General features: G+C 47.2%; 1 long non-coding RNA gene across 1 annotated transcript in view; it reads right to left on the bottom strand.

Annotated features, from left to right (window-relative positions):
• Positions 1 to 655: 655 nt before the first annotated feature.
• Positions 656 to 15869, bottom strand: part of LOC139694890 (uncharacterized) — a 165709-nt gene continuing 150495 nt past the window's right edge. Inside the window, exon 3 of the long non-coding RNA XR_011702239.1 lies at positions 656 to 707. This is a non-coding gene — a long non-coding RNA (uncharacterized lncRNA). The remainder of the gene's footprint in view (positions 708 to 15869) is intronic.

Raw genomic sequence — 15869 nt, 5'->3', positions numbered from 1 at the left:
ATAACGACTATCCGCTCACACAATAGCTTAGGCCTGCTGTCCCAGATTAAAACGATTTACGGGCGCCGCAGATTCGCTATCATGCGTTCTTTTATTCCCAGGCCACACGACGCAGCGACATACGGGGCACGGCCGGAAGGTTTCTTTTTCCCCACCCTTCAGATGGCGATCCGACGGATCGGAGCGATGAATAACCATGGAAGGAGGGCGAGGAACGTCCTTCATCCACCGTCGGGTGTGGAAAAAGGGGGGTCTCAAGAGGCCATCAAAGGGTCCACGCAAGGCCTTCAGACCCTGTGGCCCTGATTTGCGTTTCGAGGGCACGCTAAGGGAAAAGTACAGTTTTTCATTCTTCTCTGTGTGCTTCTTCCCTTTTTCAGCACGTTCGCCAGACCTGGCTCGACCAAAGCAAATAAGGGCCAATGGAGGCGATCAGCGAAGGGGCGGAGGCTGTCTCGAAGCGGGGACACCCTACGGCCCACCCTCTCGCCTTGGGCATGCACGAGTTTGCGCTTGTGTTTGTGAACCATTTTCGAGAAAGAATTCACTTCGAAATAAAATGAAAGAAGATGGGTATCCATGTTCCGCCTGTGGTTTTCCGGGACGATGTGGCACGCGGAAAATCCCTCACGGCTCTCGTGAAGCTGAGGATGTCCAGAGGTTTCACGGGGAATCGAACTCTTCCAAGTGGTCCGACGCTCTGCCCACTGGAATACCACGTCCCCAGGGAAAGATAAACAAGGCATATATTATAAAATAGATAATGCCGAGTTCAGCATTTCAGAACAGGTCACACACGTTGTTGTGGCATTGACATTAAAACCTTTGATGGAGCCCACATATTAGAAGAATACGCAGGTCAGGATTTACGTTAGACACTTAATAGAGGTTCTGGGGTGGGAACCTTTAGATATGAGAAGACTCAGGGCTAGATCGCACTTACTACGAAGATGTAAAGCGTTTGGTTTTGCATCCGACATTGAAGATTACAATTACGCCCCCTAATTAAATAGACAGGGCCGACAATTTTCGCAGAATTAGAGAGACTATCGAACTGATAGATTAAAGTATTCGTTTTCCTCGCGCACTATTCGCGACAAAAATTAAAGGGGGAACACTTGAGAGAGTAATAGGTACGCACTGTCGAAAACATGGGTATAGAGGATTAAATTGCCACAAAACACTCTCCAAGTCTGCAGTCCTTACGCCCCCCGCCGTGCGCCCTTAGGCCAGGTGGGGCGTAGGTGAATGCATACATATTGTCTATCGTATTTGTGAATTGTCCACCTGGAATGTGTACAATACTAACCAGTAATAAGTGTCTGGATTGCATGTGTGACCCTGCCCTCTTTGAATATATTTTCTTGTCCTACTTGTGTAGGCAAAGGAATACCTCCCAACCATTAAACACTCGCAACATATGTAGGAATATTGCATGATTGGTGTTCGGTCGCCCCCTTTCCACGCGGGTTTTTTGAGGTTCGCGAGATGCCTGATGCGTGAGCAAATAGAGGGAATACATGTTGAATGGCTGGCAAGTTATCACCCTCTGCCACACGTCCTTACGACGGCTTGCAGGGTATTGTGTGGATGTATATGTTTCGATGTAAAGAGGCTAGGAATCATTAGAAGAGTTGTGGGAAAATGCAATGGAAAAGTAAGAGATAATTGTTACTTTAGGTAAGGTCACGTTTGGAATGCGTGGAAATTATTTGGGATACATGGGAAAAAAATTAGTTATGGAACTGATAAATTAACAGAGAAAATCCACTATGATTGTTAAAAATTACCACGAGAATCGAGTCAACGTCACGGTAGTTTTGAAGGCGTTAGGATGGGAGCCTCCTGAATCACGAATAGATCAGGCAAGATTTATAAGCTTTTAGATAGATAAAAATAACCTTAAAATCGGTTCGAAAAATCACATGCATGACTTTTGGAAGCTAACGATAAAAGTACTAAACCATTAGATTTTAACGATGACAATGGGAGACAATAATCCTAGCGCCGTAATAAGTTTGTTGGCAAGACTGCAATGGTAAAAGACAAGGGGAATCGCGTAGACAACCTACCCATACAAAGGATCATTATTTCACTCAAACAATCGGAGACCGTGACATAAGTAAACATAAATTACGACAAATTGAACTTCCCGGATACCATTAATAACCAGTCAACCATTACTTTTTGATGGCCGGTGACCAAACTCTCCCTGCCTTCGTGGCGACCTCGTAGATATAGGGGCTGTCCTTAAATTACGCACGTCTTTCCGGGGGAGGGTGCGTTCCATTAAACTACTTGCCCTTGAAGAGGGTATTTCTTGGCTGGAGAACACTTACGCAAGGTTAAATATTTAATTTTTTCAGCCCCTGTTCTTCGTAAAAAAGAGCATCACCCTTCAGGATCACCAAAGAAAATATTATTCAAATCCTTCCAAAGGAAACTGTCGTTTCGGAATTGCATCATCCATCTTTAAACATGCTAAATGGCTGCGTAGGTAGACCTAGTCTCTAGAGAGTAGCTCGTGATCTAGGTGGCATCTTATTTCACCGTATACCACCGTGTCGGCAGCAAATAATCTGAGATTGCTACCAACGTGAGAGCTTACGTCATTAATGTATATTAAGAACAGAAGCGGCTTTATTACACTTCCCTGAGGGACACTCGAAGTTACATCTCTATCCGTTGAGCACAACCCATCTATGACTACTACTTGTTTCTCTCTGATCCAATTTATTATTTTCTCATTGATACCATAGCATTTAATTTTGTGTAAATATTTACTGTGTGGGAATTCATCGAAGGCTTTTTTGAAATCCAGGAATACTGCATCGACTTTTGTGTTGTTTTCTCCCGATCTAAGTATATCGTGAATGAAGAGACCAAGTTGTGTTTCGCAAGATCTGCTTTTCCTAAATCCGTGCTGGTTGTGGATTAGTGTCTTCTTAATATCAAGAAATCTCATAATGCTACTGGCAATAATGTGTTCTAATATTTTGCAAGATACTAATGCTGAAGAAATGGGTCGGAAATTGGTTGGTTTATCTCTATCGCCGCCTTTATAGAAGGAGGATTTTATACGAGCTAACATCCAGTCGCGAGGTCCTTCCAACGATTTCAGAAAGACAGTTTCTAAAGACGGGGAAATGTCTTCAGCTAATATCTTCAATGTTCTAGCAGGTATTTCTTCCAGACCAGGTGCTTTGTTAGCTTTGATGCTACGGAGCAGATGTTTTATTCCCTTCTTGGTCGGTGTTATATCGCTCATGTGTTCCTCGGGTGGGTGTGGAGGATCGTTTGGTGCGTTTGTGTTTTTATTGTAGACGCTCTGGAAAAAAATGGTTTGAAATATTTGCCTTTATCACGCTATCTGTAATGATTTCTCCATTTTCCGTCTTCAAAGAATGAACAGTTGGACTTTTACCCTGTATTTCCCTAACATAGAACCAGAATGACTTTGGATTTTCCTCAAGATATTCGCTAAGCATTTTAGATTTAAAAGAGTGTAGTGCTGTGCGCATAATACTTTTCGTCTTACTACGAAATTCTTTTAGTTGCTGTTTGGATTTATTCATATAAACTATATCGTCACTTTTTAAACTCTTTTTGAAATTTGACTGTAGCTTTCTTTGCCTTCTTAATGCCGATCTGACTTCCCCGTTGTACCATCTAGGTTCCTTACTGTCGCATTTGAGTTTGGACGGGATGTACGTCTTCATTCCATCGCGTAAAATATTTAAGAAATAATTCTAAATGTTCTCTGTATTGGTTGTCAGTGTTTTTGTCTTGTATTCTGGTAATTTTATTTTTAAATATTCTCGTAGTACGTTAAAATTTGTCTTGTTGTATACGTATATTTTACGCTTATCTTTGTTTATTATGACGAACTTAGTTTTTAACTCTACAAGAATAGCCTTATGGTCACTGATTCCGTCTATTATTTCCATGTTAGCAATGATTTCGGGCATAGAAGTCGCAGAGATATCTAGTATGCTTTGGTCCTGTGTTGGTGATTTTGAACAATGTGTTCTAAGGAGTGTTTTGTGAATATATGAAGGAGCTCTTGGCATGAATCTCGGTTTTTGGCAGATTTTCCTACGCAGTAGTTGTCCCAGTCAATTGACGGTAGATTTGTGTCACCAGCGATTATGATAATACTGTTGCTATGTCTGCTGCTGAGAGTGGATATTTGTTCGTCGAGCTTGTGTAGGACATCTGTGTTAGAAGCTGGGGGTCTATTAAATGAACACACGAATAGGCTTCTGCCATTATAGTCCTTAATGTTGCACCAAACGCTTTCTATGTCATTTACGTCGCATTCATATCGTTGGCTACTAAGATGTGACTTTACTGTAATGAATACTGCCAATCTATTTGGTTTGTCCCTTCTGTAAATTGTGAAACCGTTTGGAAATACCTCATTGTTTGCTATATCTCCCGTGAGCCAACTTTCCGTTCCAACTACTACGAGAAACATTGGGAAAATGCTCACAGATGTCATCAATTGTGACGCGCCGATCGTTCCTCACGAATTCGTCAACTGAGCTCACCAGTTGGTCTGTAATGACAGACGGTCTCCCCGAACGCTCATCGTCGTGTGTGTTCCCCCTCCCCATGTTGAAGTTGCGACACCACCGCCGAACAGACGACTCGTCCATTACATTGTCTCCATACACCTCCTTTAATTGGCGATGAATATCACATGGGCGAACGTTTCTTGCATTGAGGAATTTAATCACTGCCCTCACTTCACAACTGGCGGCGTTCTCAATTTTTTTAAACATTGTAAACAATCACAGAAACAACACAGGCAATGCTAGCGTCACGCAACTTGGCTCAGAGAAGGCAGACAAGCCACTGAAGCTATCTGACCTCGTCCAGCGGCTACTCGCGTCGTCAGCACTTCATGCGGCACGAACGGGTACTACTTTCCGGATGACCCTCGTACTTTTACTTCCGCTTCTACCGCGTTTCTGAAGAGTTTTCCAGAGATTCTAGGCAGAAGGACGTCCAGGGTTTCCAGCTTTCCGTCCTCGTGCATCTCGGAAACGCGGCGTAACGACCGCGTGCCATGATGTCATGGAGAGCAGGATTCTGCTCCACCTGAATTTGAGCAAGATTCGTTCGCGATACTCCTGACCATACCGGAGCAGCGTACGTGAAGACAGGCAGCACGAACGCTTGGTACAGTCTACGCTTCGTGTCCATCCTCAGGACCGGCGGGCGGATAATCGGCTAGAGCCGACTAAGTGCTGCTAATGCCTGTTTACATACGCGAAGCGCTCGGGCGTTCCAAAGGAGTTTCCGGTCCATCAGCACTCCGAGGTAGGTAACTTCGGATTCCCACGGTAGGACGACTCCGTTCACAGTTAGGTTCACTCTTGGCGGCCGACTATTTCCCGGATGGAAGATGATCGCCTTCATCTTCTGTGCGTTAACAGCAAAGCGCCATCGGCTGTACCATTCTAGGAGATCCGCCACAGCGCTCTTCAGTCTTCGCACCGCGGTCACCTTCTGCTAGGAACAGCACAGGAGGGCCGTATCGTCGGCATAGAGAGACAGGATCTAGAGGTTCTCACGACGAGTTGGAATGTCGTGGGAGCAGATATTGTAAAGCAGTGGCCCAAGGACTGATCCCTGGGGCACGCCGGCGGAAATCCGACGCACCCCTGAATTCGCCCCGAGCCATTGCACGGTGAATGTCCCGTCTCTCAAGTAGGAGTGAACCATCCGTAAAATCCAAGGTGGGAAAAGGAGTCATCTCATTTTCAACAGGAGAGCCGGATGGCAGACGCGATCGGACGCCTTACTGACGTCGAAGAAGGCCCCACCAACCGCCTATTCCTGTTGAAGCTGTCCGTGATGAAATCCGCCGTTCGTAACAGCTGATGGACTGTGGAATGCTGCGCACGGAAACCAAACTGCTCCTCCGGGAGGTTGTTATTCTCCCGGACGAAATCAGCCAGCGGCCGTTACAGCAGTCGCTCGAATATCTTACCGAAGCCGTCGAGCAAGGAGATAGGCCAGAATTCCCCGGGACCCACCTCCAATTTCTGCGACTTCGGCAGGCGGACGATTCTCGCTCTTCTCCAAAAGGTCGGGAAGTAGGAAATCCTGACACAGGAGCGTTGTCAAGTACTTCCCCGCCGCCTTTGGAAGCTCCCGGATGACCACATTGGGACTGTTGTCGCTTCCGGGGGCTTTCCTCGTGCGGAGCTGACGTATTGCCCATATGACGTCCTTCTCGTCGAATCTCGGAATTTCCGAGGCGCCTTCCAGATCGGCGTCTCCGGCTCTTTCCGACGCCCCGATTTCTTCTTCAATCTTGGCAGAAGCGGAACTCCCAGGATTGGGTGAAAACCTGCGGGCCAAGTGATCAGCGAGCAGTTCCGCCTTCTCCATGGGAGATCGTGCCTCCCTGTCTCCGTCGGTAATAATCGGGTCCAGTCTTTGAGGAGCCCGCAGCCCCAGGCATATATTCCACACCGACGGCACGTCCTCGTTGCCGTCTTCCGAAAGGAGCTCCTCCCGCAGGTGCGCCTCCCAGTGGTCCGAATGGACCTCCCGGAGGGCATCCTGTACCGCAACGTTAAGCTCTGAGAGCTGCCTTTTCACGTCCGCTGTACGATATTTCTGCCATTGGCGCCGCACGCTGTTTCGCCACGCAATGAGGCCTCTAACCGCCGCTGGAAGTGGAACCCGAAGGTACGAGATCCATTGTTCCTTTAGCGGTATCGAGGCCTTCATTGCGCCGTCTACTGTGAGGTGGCTGACCATTTGATCGGCCATCTCCGGTGAAGTCGGCTCAAGTGGCTCTCTTGGCAGCTCCTCAGCGATGACGTTGCGGAAACTGCTCCAGTCGGCCGACGACAGATCAAATCGTCGGGTGGAGGATAGCACTGGGATTCGGCTCCCCACTGCCAGGATGATCGGGTTGTGGTCCGACGACAGTTCCATGCACGTGTACAAACTCAGGGACGTTCTTACATTGTGAGCAATCGCAATGTCTAAAACGTCCCCTTGTTCGTGCGTGGGTATCGCCGGTCCTAAGATGGCCTTTTGCATCTGCTAGCTGACACAGGGATTCTCCTCTCGGGTTCGAGGACCGAGAATTCCAAGTAGGATGCTTGGGTCCCCCAAGATGACCAATGGTCCGCTGTCCCCCGTAAGGTACTGGATGAGATCCGTATCCCAAGGTTTCCCGGGTGGGAAATACAGAGATGAGACCCGGAGCCATCCTCCTCTTGTCCGTATGTCCACCGGAACAGTCTCCGCATGCGGGTGAGAAATCTCTCTGCATGCTCGGTGCTCGGTGGACCTGTGGACGAGGATGGCCAAACCTCCGGATGCCCTAAGTCGTTGTCGCCTGGGATCCCTGTCCGCCCTATAGATGATCCAGCCAGGTAACCTCCAGGCGTCCGTTGGCCGAAGGTGCGCCTCATTGACAGCTGCGACTATGACTCCTGGAGGAACGCCCGTAATTCCTCGCGTCAGCGAAGAATTCCGTTGGCGTTCCATTGCGCAAGCAAACCGGGTCGTTCAGCCATGGTTGGTTGAATTTCCGATCCTGATGCGCACCAGCTCCTCCAGGAGTGAGAGGAGAAGTTTGCCCTGCGTCCAGGTGACGAGTTTCTTTAGGTGCATGCAATAACGGCAATGGTCTGCCATAATTCCTGGTCCTCTCCGCCTGGTGTCAGCGAGGACTCTGCGGAAACTGGAGACTTATCAGTCGATGTCCCCTCTCTCCGTTATTCCTGTTGCTGCTTTGGTTTTTCGCCTTCTTCACTTGCCGTTCTGAGGGTGTTCCCAAGCGCCCTCTGGGTTGGCTTCATAATGGCTGTTCCTTCTTCCCCGGCGGTGATCGGGGATTTCTTCTTCTGCTTCTTTTTCTTCTTCTTCCATTCGGAAGTAAAAGGAAGGGTCGCTTCCTTTGGAGGGAGGCTGTCGAGGGGTGACAAGTTTCCCGTGTTGCCCTCTCCTAAGGCTGGCCCTGGTGGCGGTTCTCGGACCGCCTCAGCATCCCTGGGTGGATCTATGATCTCCACCTTCATTTTCCCCTCTTCTTTGGAGACAGGCTGAACCTGGTCCTGAGAAGGGCCCTTGAGGATTGCTCCGTAGGTTGTAGCGTGATCGACTTGTCGGGATGGTTTTCGTCCCGGTTCCGCTGCCAGTTTCTTGGGATCCTGCTTCCCTGGTGCTGGCTTCCGTGCGTTAGCGTGTTGTCGCCGATCCGCCTCCTGAAAGGCGGGACACCGGCGAGAGACGGCCGCATGAGGTCCTCCGCAGTTCGCACAGATGGCCTCATCTCCCCTTCCTCGAGAGCATTCCTCCACTGCGTGTGCACCAGCACAGCGCATGCAGCGTTTCGCACACCAGCAAGCTATGCCGATGTGTCCAAACCGCATGCAGTTGCTGCACTGGAGTGGACCTCTGTCTCCACGGTAACGCTCCACAGTGACGTAGCAGTGGCAGAGCTGGCGGATGTCCCCGGGGGCGATGGCCGATGGAGTCTTTACCACGTTCACTACGTGGCGATCTATGGGGACCGTTTTTCCGTCCTCCGTGACCGTAAGGCGACGTACGGTGCGAATTTCGTATCCGAGGGATCTGAGTCCCTCGGATACCTTATCGACTGCTATCCATCGCGAGATGCCCTTGATGAACAGCTTCATCCCTAGTCCCCTTTCAATGGGCTGCGAGTGGTGCTGGATTTCCTTGCTCTACAGCAAGGAGAGTGCCTTTTCATGCCCCTCTCTGTTGGAGGTGAATATCCGGATGGAAGCTCTTCGAACCTCCAAGCCGAAAGCATCACCTATGTCGCCCTACAGCTGGTCAATCAGTCCCTGGACGTCGGTGACCCCATAGACGACGATAGGCGGTGGTCGCAGCGTCTTAGGTGCCCGTGCCGGTGTGGCTTCCGGGACGGCTGCGTCGTTCGTCAGAAGCGGTTTCCTTTTCTTCCTCTTGGAAGAAACCAAGGTAAATCCGTCTTCGCCTTCCCCCTCCTCTGTGCTCAGCTCACGCTCCACCCCATCGTATCCTTGAAGATTCGGCATCCGCGTAATCGCGGTATCTTCTGGCTTCTGGCTCCTTCCAGATACTTTCTTTCGCTTGACGCCGCCTGTGGTGTCCTTCACCACCTTACCCTGTAAAGGGCCGAGATCTGCTGTTGCCTCCGTTGTCCCGATTCGGGCCTTCGTCTCCTCCAAGCACTGCGACGGGCTGAGAGCCAAGTCTTCAACGCCTGAAGATGAATTTGCCGAAGGCTTAGATACCCCCGGCAAGACAGCCGGAGGTTCTTTGCCTTGCGGACGATTATTCCCACGCTGCGTAATTTCCATCGTGGACACGAAGGAGTTGGCACGGCGGTGTGTCTTCCTCGTCCCCTGGACCACCGGGAAATCAGAGTTACTAGATGACATCCGAAGAAAGTCCCGTTCCCTCGATAATCCCAATGAATCAATCAATCCATGAGGGACTCGGAATTTCGCCACCCTTAATCGTGGGTAGTATCTACAGTCCTTTGCTATTATGTTTGCTTTTTGGAATAAGATCTCGTGACCGGGCTCACTCCATTGGTGTTCTGACGACAGGTGAAAATGCTTATTTGTTGTTGCCCGGAGGAGTTCCTTCATCCGAACTTTCATTGAGCGGCATGTTTCCCAGATACTAAGATACTACCCACGATTAATTAGAGAGCAATTGAGATCGCAAAAAAACCCGGAGAGCATGAATAGAGATGAAGGCTACCATCTCCACAATGCGTGGAAGAGAGTTCTTCGGAAATGGACCAATCAGCGAGCAGCCACTAGACCGGACCACCTATATAAGGGTGGCCAAATTCCGAGTCCCTCATCTTCGATCTGAAGACGCCGAATGCAACTTCGGCGAAACTGTTGTCAGAATCAAACAACGACGCAGTGAAACCCGATAATGCAGAATCCTTCATATTATAAGATTATCGAAACGCTTGTTTCAATTTGTTTCCGTTCCACGAATTAAAGAAAAAAAGCATTAAAAAACGGTTTACTTTCAAGATAGTGTTTTTTTGAAAAGGTAATCAAACTGATACGCATTCTCAGTGCAAGACACTTTCTTCAAAACGCGAATGAATTCTATTTTTTACTCCTAATGAGAGATGTCCAAGTATTACGTTAGAGGCTTACATAAGCGGTCTCATATCTTAGGGGTCGAGGATTGCAGAGGCGGGGCGGGGGAGGGAGGGACAATGTGCCCCTCCCCCTCCTAAATAAATGTCCTCGGCTTGCCTGGAGGTGGGTCGAGGGCGCTCTCATGGACCCTCGTTCAGCTGAGTCAGCGGGGAAAGAGGGTGCGGCGTCAGGGGGGGCAGGAGGGAAAATTGGGGCGGGCAGGGGGGGTGAGGGGGAGTTGGTATTGTCGGTGGATCTGAGGAAAGCTGACTTCTGGGAAGCCCGTGAATGGCGTCATCGCGGCTGGTAGGAGCTTTCATCGAGGGCGCTTCCTCCTTGGAGGGGGGCAAAAGTAAGGCCTCCTGCCGTCGCTTAGGTCACTCAACATTCCACCCCAACCCCCAAAACCATCGCCAACCCCCAAAACCATCGCTGAAATAAGCAGCCTGCGCCAACCGTTGGTCACTCACTGGTTTTGTGACGCGACGTGGTTCCGTCAAAAACTAGAGGGAAGTCTTGAATTTAATGCCCGCTGTGTAATCACTCCTTGCCGCACACCCTAGCGGTGGATTCTAGGGTGCCACGTAAGTATAGATGTGACTTTGAATCGTTGATTGCCAATTATAAGAAGGAGTTTATCTGAAATAAAGCCAAGTTGCGTCTTGTTCGGAAAGCAGCTGTCATTTGTTTTAACGTCCCATGGACGGATATATTCCTTAACCACATTAAATAACGTAACCTTGAGTAATGACGATGATTGTGTAAGCATGGCCTTATACCCCCCGCCACAGGCACTTCAAGGAGCTGGCGGGGTATTATGTAGGTGTAGATGAACCTGCTTTTTTATCGTGTACACTACCGGGTTGAGCGGCAAATACCTCCAAGCATCCAAATGTTCTGCAAACATTTTGCATACATTAGACATGCTCTCTTCTGGTAAAGACACTTTCGTCAATTTCTACTGCTCCATCACCTCCGCTTACTCCAAATCCACCGGAAATGCATACACACAGCAGTCTCCAAATGAGTGCTTTTGATGAACTCCAACCATGAATCCTTTCTTAGACGCATGAAATTGTCCTCCCTCCCTTGGCATTCTCTGCCAAACTCATTCCGTGCTTTTGATGACAGAGGTTTAAATTGTAAGCGGATACCTTTACTACTCCGAAGGAACCGAACAACATGTCGATTTTTATCTGCAAGTTCCCTGATTAATTGATTGGAAACAATGATGGCCGAAATGGATAACTGTCAAAAATTTAGATACGAGAGTAGACAACAATTTAGATACAAAAGTAAACAAGAGAGCAACAATTTTCATTCGACCATCGTCAAAGAAACAAATGGCGTGCGCTCCCTGAATGAGACTCGCCAAACATCTTACCCAGACTTACGGTTTCAGGGCAAAAAGGGAATATGCACAAAAGCGCAGAAATTAATTCCTACTAACGGTGATGAATATTTGTCTTTCCTCCGCCCCTCCTTTAAAGATGCCTCGAAAATCACCGACTTGTGCGCATGCGTGCGTGTGTACTTGAGGAGATCAGAGCGTGTTTGCACTTGGTGATGCTGGCGCGTTTGTGCTTCTCTTCAGCATCCCTTCCCTTTCATCGCCAATGAGATGTGCAGGTCTTCTCGGGCGGAAACGGAGCGCGAAAGGGCGACTGTAGAGCGTGCCATTTTAGAGCGAGCGACCGTTAATTTTATCATTTGAACCTGCTGCGGCGGCCGCCTCCGACCCGACACGTGGGCCGTGGGATGGATGGCCTTCGTTTCCCGGGCACGCCCACCTCGGGACGACAAAAAACACGCTCCCTCCCTATTGCAATCGACTGAACATCTCGCGTGAAATGGAGGGATTTAGCAGGAATGAATCACGTTTAAAAAAATAACAACATACAACCACTATATTTTCACAGGTCCAACCATTTGCTCCAAATGCATATAATTTCCCGCATTCCTCATCCACATCCAACTCGCCACATTTCTATGCTCTTTCTTGGACTTAATTCAGGCATTCATATCGATTTCATAGTTATCATGATGCTTTTTCATCAATTTTTCTACGCATTAATATGAAAAAAACCTTTGTTGGTCGGGTTGCGTTTTCTCCCATTGGTATCTGAGGAAACAATGGCGAGTGTTATTGTATTCCGAGGTAAACAAGATGTCGTGCTTGAGGAATGACATTTTCTAAAAACACCCTCGCCGTCATGCGTGAAGAAATTCATGGCGCGTGTTTAATGGACGGAAGGACAGCGCGCCTCGCTCATGCGCACAAGCGATAACATTGAAAAAATGCAAAATTTCAGCCCGCCGCGGCCTTTCATTTATTTTTGACGGGTAAATTTGATTAAAAACTCTGCGGGAAATTTAATTACACCCTCCAAAAACTTAGTTATTAATATTTGATTCCGCCTTCCCACATTCTTTAAATAGAAGGCTGAGTGCAGAAAGACTGTGCAGGACATTTGTGTTTTCTTGCGACACCGAGAGAATTATTAAGGTAAAGCATTGTAGGGGTATATTATTCCACCGGGATAAATTTAAGAGGCACAATTTATTTTAAGAAGGCGTACACATCTCTAATATTTCTTAATATTCTTGCTCTGATTATATGGAGTTAATACGATAGCTTTCCAATAAAATCAACCTCCGTTTTCGTGTAGCGTGATAATCAGTGGACGAGGGAGCCGAATGGTCGCTGTACATTGACGCACGCAAACGCACACTCACAGACACTCACACACACACACACAATCTCGCACACTCTCGCACACACTCGCACTTTCCCAGCTTCGTTGTATCTAGGGCACTTGAAAAACACATGATACGCATTATCGTCGACTCCTACACACTTACTGGGTGCTACCGCGCCTACCTCTACAAACTCAAGCACGAGGAGACCCCGCAGTGCCCATCCTGTGTAGGAGTCGACGAAAATGCGGAGCATGTGCTTTTCAAGTGCCCTAGATACAACGAAGCTAGGAAAGAGCTAGAAATGACCCACTAAACAGAGAATAACTCCAGAAAGTTTGACAGAGGTGATGATGTCATCAAAGGAGGCGTGGAGAGCAGTCGATATCTTTGCATCGAAAGTTCTTAATGACCTACGAATCGAAGAGCAAGAGAGAAAGAAGAATGAAGATCGAAGAAAGAAAAATAAAGATGGAAGAAAGACGAATGAAGAGTAATAATAATAAGAGAGAGAAGATTATAAGAAAGAAGAGTATAAGAGGAAAACCCAGAAGAAAGATAAGCGCCCGGAACCCCTAATATTGCCGTCAACATCATGGAAGGGAGGGGGGAGAAAGGATGCCGCTAAACAGATGAAATAGCTACCGCGAAGTAACGCCTGACGGGAGTTCCGCGGGGGATTTGGCAGGGATGTAAAGAGGGTAGTTTTTTACTTGGTATGGGTCGCCGAGGCACACTCCGGCCGCGTTCCGATACATCCGGGAACCCGTGGTTACTCACCCTTGGGTGACTTCGAGATCAGACCGAGCCCAATGTCGTACTTATCCTTGTGTGTGGTGTAAGTGCGAGCGTAAAGAGCATTTTCCCTTCCCTCTACTAAAAAAAACACTCGCACACACGCACACACTCGAGCACACACGCACATACACACACGCACACACTCACACACACGCACACTCAGACACGCTCATTCACACACGCTCATTCACACACGCTCATTCACACACACGCACGCACACACGCGCACACTCTCTCACACGCACGCACGCACACACAGGGAGGCAGTACGCCTCGATCTGCAGTAGGAAGGTCGTATTGCCGCTTGTCGCTTGTTCAGAAAAGCGAGTGAAAATGAACAAAGCAATTTAAATTGCGGCCAAAAGTGAAGTACATTCAGATTAATAAGGTTTTCCCTGATGAAAAAAACCACAAAGCTGCGGAAATTCCTCATTGGGAAATATGTGCTCTGTACGGATACGGATGTGTGATAAATGACAGAGTGCTGTGCGTCAGTGCTATCGTTCAGTCGTTTAAGAGTGAACGGGCAAATGTAGTTGATGACGATGATGACGGAAGGGGCCGATTTGCGGCGAACATAATGAACTGCGCCGGAAAATTGGCGAAAAGTTCGAAAAACTGGCGTTTTGCGATATCTGAAATCTTTAGAAAGATTTCCCACAGATTTCTACGACTCTGTTGTATTGAAAAACGAGTAAAAAGTTAGGTTACCGCACATGCTTTGTGTTCGTCTCGACGAGGAACTTCAAAGATGCCAACGTCATCGGGCGGCTACGACCTAGGGCGGCAGAATTTTACTCTGAAGGGATTTGGAAACTAGTTTAGGTATATGACATGTGTGCGAATCTGTTTGGCGAATATGTAAAAATAGTAGAGATATGTAGTTTTGAGCCAAAAAGAATACATTATCCCTATCTATTCCATCGTATTTTTTAAAACATAACCGAAGTTACTTTCTGGACATCCCTCGTTAATAATGCGTTCCAAACACTAGCGTGTTTTTTTGCTATGAGACTTTGTTAATACTCGATAAAAATGGAATCAAGAACATTGTTGTATATTTTCAATTTAAAAATGGTGATTATGAAAGGTAGCCATTAATCGTCATTCTTGCGGCATGCAGCCTACAAAATATAGTTTCGCCATGAATTGTTGTAATGCGCTCTACCCAAAAATAGGCGTCTCTAATTGTTGCCTTGTATACATAGAAACAGACAAAAATATAACTCCCCTGCCTACATATCTATGGCAAAAGACGAAAAACCAACTCGCTGTACTTTTTAGAAGCCGATACAAGTTCCAATTTATAGCTGATCGAAAGTATAAAAATTAAGAAAATCAAATTAAGTAAATGCACAAAGTTCTGACGATTCCCTCACCATATAGCGATTGCAGAGAGAGAGAGAGAGATGTCCGGGTCAAAGAGTAGAAAACTTCATTGAAAACGTTTTCAGAGCATTTTGCGAGGTATTTACAATCATTTATAAAAGCTAATTGATATTCAAAGGAAAAACTTAAGAAATTGAGATTTTAAAACGTTCTTTATTTAGTTTTAATATCTATGTTTAATTCTCTACATTCATTAAAACATTAACGCATTAGAAATATTATTATGCCTAAATTGAATTTTTATACGCTATAGTAAACCGCAAACGGAATGTATAGATCCATTAGGATACAATTTTCTAACATTTTAATTCAATACTACATTTACAATATCACACAATACACAATGTAGAATATCAATATCTGAATGGCCAACCATGTCATCAATTAGTCGTCGTCTCGTCCCTCTCCACGGGGGCAAATTCCTGCTACCTGCAACGTTGGGTCGCATTCCCTGCCTATTACAGTCTCCTCAGGGGGTAGACTTTAGTGGTGCATGTTCATATGGTAGTGGTGTTTCACATTCTTGCTTGTTGTGTCCTGGCTTGCGTGTGGTTGGATGTCTTTCGTGCTGCATCCTCGGGTGCAGTTGTTTGTTGATTTATGGCATAAGTGTTTGCATGAGTGTTGGATGAAGGGAGTTTTGCATGAGTGTGTGCGCTGCTATGGGTGTAATTTTCCAAACTGTTGTTTTGCGTGTGGTATTGTTCCTTTTTGCGGTTGGTGACCTAACACCCCCCGCCACACGCCCTTGCGGCCGCTTGCGGGGTATTATAAAGAGTTATATTAGCGTGAAAAACTTCGCCATGACGATGTGTGCGATCACAAATGAGAGCA

Source organism: Hetaerina americana, unplaced genomic scaffold (genome assembly GCF_022747635.1).
Source record: "Hetaerina americana unplaced genomic scaffold, ioHetAmer1.1.p SCAF_59, whole genome shotgun sequence".
NCBI classification, from domain to species: Eukaryota; Metazoa; Arthropoda; class Insecta; order Odonata; family Calopterygidae; genus Hetaerina; species Hetaerina americana.
This window is presented reverse-complemented; position numbering and strand designations above follow the sequence as displayed.